We start from the raw sequence: 9,524 nt of genomic DNA, 5'->3' as shown, positions 1-9,524 counted from the left end.
GTTACTCTTTATGATATTCTAACAACTTTCATGTTGACATCAAGAGCTAGTTTTGCCTGGAAAGTCATTTTTTATGGTGAAAGATTATAGGTCATTTTGTATGTGCCCTAGTTAGAAGGTCAACTTCCAAGGACCATAACTTGCTCAATTTTTATGATATGAAGGCCATCCAAGTTTCATTATCAAACTCGAGATGTAATATCTATCTTTTATTCTTCGAGAATTTTCAAATTCAACTTTAAAGGGCGTGTGCCAAAATGAAACATTATAGGTCATTTTGAGCCATTACCATTGAACAAGCAATTTTACTCAACTTCTAAAATGCATAACTCCCTCATGACAAATCCAAATGATTTCAAATTTATGACCAAATTGAATAGGAATGAAAGCGCTACAACATTGGTGAAGAAATTATTTTCATTTGGTTCTCATAGAAAAAGTTATTCAAGGTGGAAGAAGTGGTCATTTGACTTTGTACTTAGAAACTTTTCAACCATGTTTGATTTCTCCAACTTCCACCTCAAAATTCATCATCATCCAAGCTCCAAATGGAAAAGTGTTCAACATAAAAGTTGTTCCCCTTTATGTCACCATTCCCAAAATTCCAAGATCACTTCATTCAGGCAGGAATTAAAGGATTTGCGCATGGGTTCTTTACAAGTCTTCATTTGGTAAGATCAATGTTCAATTTTTATTTCCATAATGCATGACCACATGATATCATTTTAGGTTGATTATAACAGAATATTAGACCATTTGGCATCATTCAATGGGCCTTGTACATGCCCATGCATCCATGCAACCAAACTTGCTAATTTTGGCAAAAATTCAAATGGTGTAGAAAGCATTTCCTTTGCCTATATAAACAAGTGCATTGCCTCAGAACTTCACACACACATTGCCCAAGCCTTGCCAAGCCACCCCGTAACCCTACACCATAGAATTCCTTGAAGATTTCTTTGAAATTGAGTTTGAATTTCACCTTTTGTTTTGAGATTCAAACTCCAAGGATTCATTGCCCTTTTCATCTCAATTGGTAACTGCAAGAAAGAGGAGGAAAAACCAAGTGAATTCAGATCAAGATCGAGCCAAATCAAAGCTACCCGAAGGTGAATTTTCAAAAACTTAAAGCCTTCGAATCTCTCTCAATTCTTTACCATTCTCTTTAATTATTGGTTGTCTGAAGTCCTACCAATGTAAGGAACAAGATCGAGTTGCTTTGAGGTCAAATCGGAGCAACTCAGATCATGTACCTCAAATTTCAAATCCATGTATCTTTCAATAAACTTGGAATTGGAAGAAATGGAGGCCAGATTCGAGCTCCTGAGCATTTTTACTTTAAAATGATGTCCTTACTTTTCATTTTCCATTTGGTTGAGGGTGGACCTTGTCATACCCTAAAATTTGCCATCTATTTTTGCTTTTTACCTAACCCATGGTTTGGGACCCATATATACTCATGCATACTCATCAGTCATTCATGGCTAACGTGTGTTAACAAGGATCATAGATTCAAGGTTTGTGGTTGACAAAATCATGCACTTGGCTGGAAGATCATGGTATTGCTCATTATGTGGGTTTTAACCCTAATCCTTGACTTCGCTTTTATGGGAGCTTGTGGTTGGCTCATGTGCATGAGAAAACCTTAATGAAGGCCTATGGTCCTAAGGTGCCTTGTGGCTTGACTTTTCATCTAGTAACAAGAGAAACTATGATTTCTTGAGCTTGGATTCAAGAGAACCTCCATCATGGTATGCCTCAGGTAATCAAAACCCTAATCATGTCTCTGATCCACCAGATGGCCTCCTAACCTTAGTTCCATCTGGCTTTTAACCCCTTGTGGTTTGATTCTCTACTTGACCAAGGTTCACCAAATGACTTCTTGTTCATGGTACATTCGTTTTATTTCCTTGGTTATGATCCTATTCATTTATGTTTAATCCCATTAGTCCTAGCTCAAGGTCTTGGCCTCACAAACTTCATCTAGTTCCATTCATTCATCTCATCATTGTCATGCTATCACTGCTTGGTCCATGGTTTTTGTTTAGGCCCTAGTGCAGTGTATCTTATTGGCCATGCTAAAGATTTTGTGTCTTTCGTTCATGTGTCATTTGTAGATCTTTGGTTTGATTATATCCAACTCATTTCAAATAACATGTTCATACACTAAATCAATTCATTTTCATTCGAATAACCAATTCCATTCATTTTTCATCCGTAAAATGTTTCATTACATACAAAAATCCGAAAAAACTATATGTTGACCAATTGTTGACTTTTTGGTCAACTTTGACCAAAGTCAACCCAAATTATTTTCCATCCTAAACCATTAAATGTTCAATCCTAAGTTCTAATCTCATTCCCCATTTCTATTTTTGATCTTGAGTTGGCCATTTAGACACGATTTTCCACTTTGTTGTCAACATGCCTTAAACTTGGTCATGTCTTGAATACTTGGACTTTGCCTTGCAACCAGGTCCCATTAAATTAACCAACCATGCATGATAGTCCAAAACAGGCCAAGCATCATGTTCCAAACAACCATTCATTCAAGCCAATTATTCATGGCATCCACATGGCTGCAATAACGCATTACCAACATGAACACTAACAAGTTGCAACATCAACAATCTTAAGAGGTTAAGAACCTTTGTGGTTGTTGCACAACTGATATACTCTGATTATGTATCTAAATATAGTGGTTACCATTTCTACTAAACTATTTGTTTAAAGTAGAGGAAGTCTCTTGCCTTCGTGCTTGAGAAAGGAAGTCTCTTTTCTGTGTACTTGAGCAGTGAAGTCTCTTTCTAGGTTGATTGAGCAGAAGTCTCTTACAAGGTTTCTTGAGCATAAGTCTCTTTCTAGGTTGAATGAGCATTGAATTTTCTTGCAAGTGTGATTGAGCAATTTGTAACTTGTTTGGTTATAGTAAAAATATTTTTTTTGCGGCAAGGGGACTGGACTACTCTCAATTGAGGAGAGGAACTAGGATAATTTTTGTGTGTTGCTTGTATTTACTTCTGATCACTTTATTTCCGCTATTGTTACTTTTTCTGATATCAGTCTCTGAACGTGGTTCAGATTCTGAATTTCCAATATCATAAGTGAAACAAATTTTTGGCAAACATAATTCAACCTTTTTTCTTGTATATTTTTCTCACCGTCATAAACATCATACTCAGACCTACATTTGATGAAACCCAATTTGACTAAGTATGAATCGATCTTCTTGTTCCATGCCTTAGGTGTGTGTTTAAGGTCATAAAGAGCTTTGTAAAACTTTTACACTTTCCTCACTTCCTCCTAAATCACAAACCCAGGAGGTTATGTGACACATACCACTTCATCTAAGGAACCATTCAAAAATGTTGATTTTACATCTAACTGAAATGTTGAACAACCTTGCTTGCATGCCAAGGAAACCATAAATATGATAGTTTCTAATCTTGCTACTAGTGCATATGCTTTACAGTAGTCGAGTCTTGCCTTTTGAAGAAAACCTCGAGCTATTAACATTTCCTTGTGTCTTGTAATCGACCCATCAGGATTATGCTTCAACTTGAACATCCACTCACTTTGATAGCTTTTGTGTTTGTTGGCAGTTTGACTAGCTCCCATGTATTATTTCTTTCGAACGCTTGTAACTCTTCAACCATAGTTTCCTTCCATTGTTTATCCTTTAAGACCTCACAATAGTTTATTGGTTCAATGCCTTCAAGTAAAGCAAAATGAACCACATTTTCATCTGGTGTGACTTCATCATCACTAACAACTTTATATTCTTGAAGCCTTGTTGGGATAACTCTGCTTCTTTGAGGTCTTTTTCTTATGCTGGGAGCGCTCTCTATTGTATGTTTCGACTTCGACTGTGATTGGAATGTTATTGGAATTTCTTTGTGCTCACCCCTTTCTTCATTAATTCCATATCTCATAAATGGAGTTTTAGTTGCATCACCTGAATTATAATCCCAAGCATAATTTTCATCAATCACAATGTCTCAACTCATCACGATATTATCATTCATTGGATTGACTATCCTGTATTCTCTAGTATTATGATATCCTACCGGAATCATAGGTTCACTCTTATCATCAAGCTTCCCTCTCCTAGCATCAAGAATATGCTTACAGAAAATAAATCCAGACACCTTCAGATGACTCACTGATGGTCGTTTTCAATTCCATACTTCTTCAGGAACCTTGTTCTTCAGTTTCTTGGTAGGGAACCTGTTCAAAATATAAACATCAGTGGTGATTGCTTCACCCTATAAGGATTTTGGAAGATTCGTCTGCTTTAGCATGCATCATTCCATATCCAATATGGTCATGTTTCTTCTTTATGTTATTCTATTATGTTGAGGTGTGTAAGGAGCAGTTACCTCATGATCAATACCATGTTCTTCACATAACTCTTCAAATATATTGGATATGTATTCGCCACCTCCATCTGTTCATAGAGCCTTGATCTTTTTTTCACTCTAATTTTCAACAAGCATTTTGAATCTCTTAAAGATTAAAAATAATTCGTCTTTGTGCTTGATCACATAGATCTAAAGCTTTCGACTGTACTCATTGACAAATATATAAAATACTTATTTTCACCAATGGTATGATCCTCAAATGGGCCACATACATCTGAATGTATTACTTCTACTATGCAGGAGGATCTTATTGGCATAGTCGAAACAAAAGACTTTCTGGATTGCTTCCCTACTAAGCAACCTTCTTAGAGTTTGTCAAGAATCACAAGACTTGGTATACCAGTTACTGTAAATTAGTTGATTGAGTAACCTAAAATTCAAATATCCAAACCTCAAATGCCACAGTCATCTATGCTTGTGGTCGACAACTATTTTTAGGCATTGAACGTCATTCGAGCTGATCATGGTCTTAAATTTCCTATTCTTCGACAATAGATATTTTAAGACAAAGTTGTTCTGAGTGTCGAACAATTTAGAGGCTCCGTCTTTCGTAACTAGTGAGAAACCTTTTTCGACTAGTTGTCCAACACTTAGCAGATTGAACTTCATGCTAGGTACATAGAGTACATCTTTGATCATAGCTTTTGCTCATTTCTCCTTTGAATGGTTATGTTCCATTACCTCCTGCTTGCAACGAGCTATTATCTACAAGCCTGACCTTGTTCTTCTTCGACTCGTCGAAATTTATTAACCATACTTTTCGACCAATCATGTGACTCGAGGAGCCCGTGTCGAGCAACCAGGTATTGGAGTCGACATGCTCATCTGCAATTGTGACCATAAGCATCGTACCATCAGAATCATCTAAGTCGTGGTGTGCAAGGTTTTCTCCTTTATCATCCTTGCCTTTTGTCGCTCCCTTGTCATTCTTGCACCAACAATTCTTGGCCAAGTGACCCCACTTTTCACAGTTATAGCATTGCACACTTTTTTTTTCTCTTGTTTGTCCTTTTGATATGAGGTTCCTTCTCCTATTTTCGAGGATTTCGAAGTCCCATTATCAACCTTATGCTTTTAAGGATTCACCTAAGACTTCTTGCTCTGAGTCTTGTCTTCTTTACCCTTGAACTTGTTGGAACTACCATGCTTCTTCCATGTTTGGGCCTGCAGTGCTTGTATTGAATCTTGAACCCCTTTTATTTCGACAATCCTTAACCCATGTGCCTCCAATTAACCAACTAAATATTCCAGTTTCATGGTTTCAATACGACAACATGATGAAAGTGATATGTCAATGTACATATTACCTTCTCAACTATCATCTTATCAGTTAGGACTTCACCACAACCTTCCATGAGATGAACACGATTTTGAACCTTCGAAACATAACTTGCAATCTCTTCATCTTATCTCATTTGTAGTAACTTGTATTTTCGTAGCAGTGTCTGCAATTTGACAACTTTAACCTTCTCACGATAACGCCTCAAACTACTTTCAAGATTACTGACTGATCCCACAAACCAACGCGGGTCTTTTCAGGATGCTTTGTCCTCACTCACACGCTTTTTGGGAAACTTCCCAGAAGGCCAGCCATCTAAATACTACTCCAAGTCACGCACACTTAACTATGAAGTTCTTATTTGTTGGGCTACCAAAAAGAAGATGCATCTTATTGGTATAGGTAGTACCAATCAATCCTTATAAGTATTCCTTCAACTATGCAGTCTCATCCTTGCACAACCTTAGGATCCCTCTCATTCCGATGTGAATTCGGAGACCACTCCACTCTTTGCTCTTTTCGGCCTCGGTTCTTACGTGCCCACCAGCTTCCACTTGGTTCGTCCTCGAACCATATTATACTATGAGTGTACTCTGATATGATTTGTAATGCCCCATACTGCTTTCAGGATTACCGACTGATCCCATAGAGCAACACGGGTCTTTTCAACATTCGTTGTCCTCACTCACACGCTTTTTTAGAAACTTCCTAGAAGGTTACCCATCCAAATGCATCTTGTTGGTATAGGTAGTACCAATCAATCCTTATAAGTCTTGCTTCAACCATGCACTCTCATCCCTGCACAGCCTCAGGATCCCTCTCATTCCGATGTGAATTCGGCGACCACTCTCCACCCTCTTCGGTCTCGATTGTTACATCCACTATATGCCCTCTTCGCTCTTGGGTGTTACACTCACCACCTTGATAATACTTGACAAGAATTTATCATGTCTCCTCTGCCGAATCAACATGAGAAATTAGATCAAAATTCATTGCATCTCTTGCATATTGAATATAGAACGCGACCTTGCAATCTTTTTTTTCTTTTCGTATCCTTGTGGGTAACTCTCTGAACATCGTTTGCATTTTAGGAAAGCTCAGGGACGCCATTAGTAACCATTTATAGGATCTCTTGAAAACTAAACAATGAATACATCTGTTTTCTCCATCTGATCCAATTTTTGTCATCAAGAAATGGAAGAGATTTTGGAATACCATTGCTACAATTCATCTTTGTAGTAAAAGACGATTCACGATCCCTGGAAACACGACAACCGACGTGTAATTCTTGATTTCACGATCAAGAAAGCGAATCTGAAGTTCTAGATACTAATTTGTTAGTGCGGAAGTATTTTTGAATGGGAAAAGAATGAGAAAGAGATTGAGAGAGAATAAAAAATAAATATTATTGCTTGAATTATATCACATTATATGAAATTAGTCTTCGGTTCATTTTTATGTAAATGAATTTAAATTTAATTTTTTACGTATTCAATTTATTTTTAATTAAATCAATTTACTCCAAATTTTATCAACACATTTAAAACTTTAACAAAATCGATTAACTCCATTACAAATGTTTGATGTACTAACAAAAAGAAATATGCTTTATTGTATTTTTTAAATAGTCAAAATTTTGTGACAAAATTTAAAAGCTTAAATGATCAAATATTAGGGACAAATGAGAATTAACTCTGAATTAATTTTTCTGTCCCAAAAAAACTGTGTATTTAATTTCTCTATATTGATACAAAACAGACCACTTAACCCTTCTAATTCTAATTCTCTTGAAATACTATAGTATACAAAGTTGTATAATGCAAATTTCTATGAAAATCTTATTAAAAATGTTCATTGGAATTAACAAACAATAGCATATAGCATCCTATGAAGATGCTAAAATAACCAGAAAAATATGTTGACAAAGTTTATGTAGAAAGAATCATCTTCCATCTCCATTCCAAATCCAGATTGGCATGGTGATTTTCTTCAACACCAAAACTATTTTCTTGCACATGTCCTCTCACTCATCAAATCATAGCTATATAGTAAAAACTCAATGGTTTCTCATACACCACAACCCAATCCTTTAGCTTCTGTGCCTTTCATGATTCTTAGCCTTTTGCAGGAAGTCACAAACATGCTGCAAATAAAATGAAGTACTATTAGTTTGTGTATTAATAATTTTATATGTTAGACCTAAGAGACAAACCGGGTCAAAATTAATCCTCTGCAGCTAAATTTATGGTGCATCTGGTTATCTGATGCACTATAAAATCGACTGCAGGGGATGTAAATCCGTAAATCATAGACATGAACATATAAAACTAACACTCTAGAGTAAGAGAACTTACTCCCATGGAACATCTCCAACTAACATCCAATCACCATCCTTGTCTTCATAAGTTGGTGCATATTCAGATCCCTTATAACCTTCTCTTTCAGAATACTCACCTGAAATAACAAAATTCAGATTCATTTCAACAACAAAAATAAAAGCCTCACAAAGTAAGACTAGTCTATAGTTCTGTTTGAAAAAAATAGCGGATAACTGATAAACTAACATATAACAGATAACCTATTTGATTGAATTAGTAGAGTTTTGTTATATGCAATTCTCTATCAAATTTTCTCTCAATCTTACCTATGGTCAACTTGAACATGGTTTCTAGAGCTTTGAGTAATTCTGAGTACCCTCCATAGACCCTTAAGTCAATCTTTCTAAGGTAAGGGGCACCATCCATGCTCACTTTCACAAAGATCCCACCAACATCAGCCTCATGCAAACTGTTTTTCCTGTAAGATCTAATCGGTGGCCACCCAACTATCTTTGCTCTGCAATATCAAAATCAAATTCAATCCATCAGTTCAAAATTCAACTCCTAACAAAAAAGAAAACCTTCAACTCCTAAACAATTCAACTCTACGACAGCAGTACTGTGCTGCTGCTGTAATTCTATAGCAGCAGCACCGTACTTCTGTCGTAGAGGATCCAATGTTTTAGTTTTTTATTGATTGAAACTTACTTTGCAGGAGGGGCTGCAGAAGAACTTTCCACAATATGCTCATCGTTTGTAACCTTGGAAATTGAAACAGATTCTTCAGAAGTTTGAGGTAATTGTCTTTTGTTGTTGTTCTTAACAACACTACTACCATGTATGATTTTCTTCTCCTCTTCCTCTGTTATTCCTGGTAACCCCAATCTAAGCTCAGTTGCCTTGAATTCCATCTTCCTTATTTGCAAATCGTCTTCTTCAATAACAAAATATATAGTGATTAAAGTTTAAGGAATTTGATGCTATAGAAAGAAATGCGTAACACTTGTGTCAAAAGTATGAAATGCAAGGTTGTGTTTTATAGGAATAATCATAATCACTTTGACATTAACATAAAAAAAACATTGTTTTGAATTTAATGCATAAATTATGGACAAAGGCAAGCTAAGTTGTCGGTAGCAACATCAACAGATTTAAAGAATGGTGTCTCCTTATAGGGGTGACAAGAATGGGACATATTCACCTACCATTTGGTCTGGAATTTGGATGGTTGAGATTGTTTTGAGAACGAAATCTTGAGCGTTGATTTTGAGGAAACATGAGCATGTGAATGGAGGGTCCCTTATGTGAGTTGGTTATGGGAAAGCTACGGTTTTGTGTTGGGTTTTGATTTGGAATTGAATTGCTTTGTGGGGTGTCATAATGTGTCACACGTTTTGTATGATCATGAAATTGACATCTTCTTTGTCATTTCTTTTGCAATAATGACTAGTTTTGTGCCTAACTTGATTTATCAAATTTGAAAAGTGATGTATGTTCTAGATGGGT

At 36.2% G+C, this 9,524-nt stretch overlaps 1 pseudogene; it reads right to left on the bottom strand.

Moving 5' to 3' along the window:
• Nucleotides 1–7,361: 7,361 nt before the first annotated feature.
• Nucleotides 7,362–9,157, bottom strand: LOC127093166 (auxin-induced protein IAA4-like; annotated as a pseudogene).
• Between the last annotated feature and the right edge of the window lie 367 nt (nt 9,158–9,524).

Source organism: Lathyrus oleraceus, chromosome 6, assembly GCF_024323335.1.
Source record: "Lathyrus oleraceus cultivar Zhongwan6 chromosome 6, CAAS_Psat_ZW6_1.0, whole genome shotgun sequence".
Taxonomy (NCBI): domain Eukaryota; kingdom Viridiplantae; phylum Streptophyta; class Magnoliopsida; order Fabales; family Fabaceae; genus Lathyrus; species Lathyrus oleraceus.
Note: the sequence above shows the minus strand (reverse complement) of the source record. Positions and strands in the feature narration are given on the sequence as shown.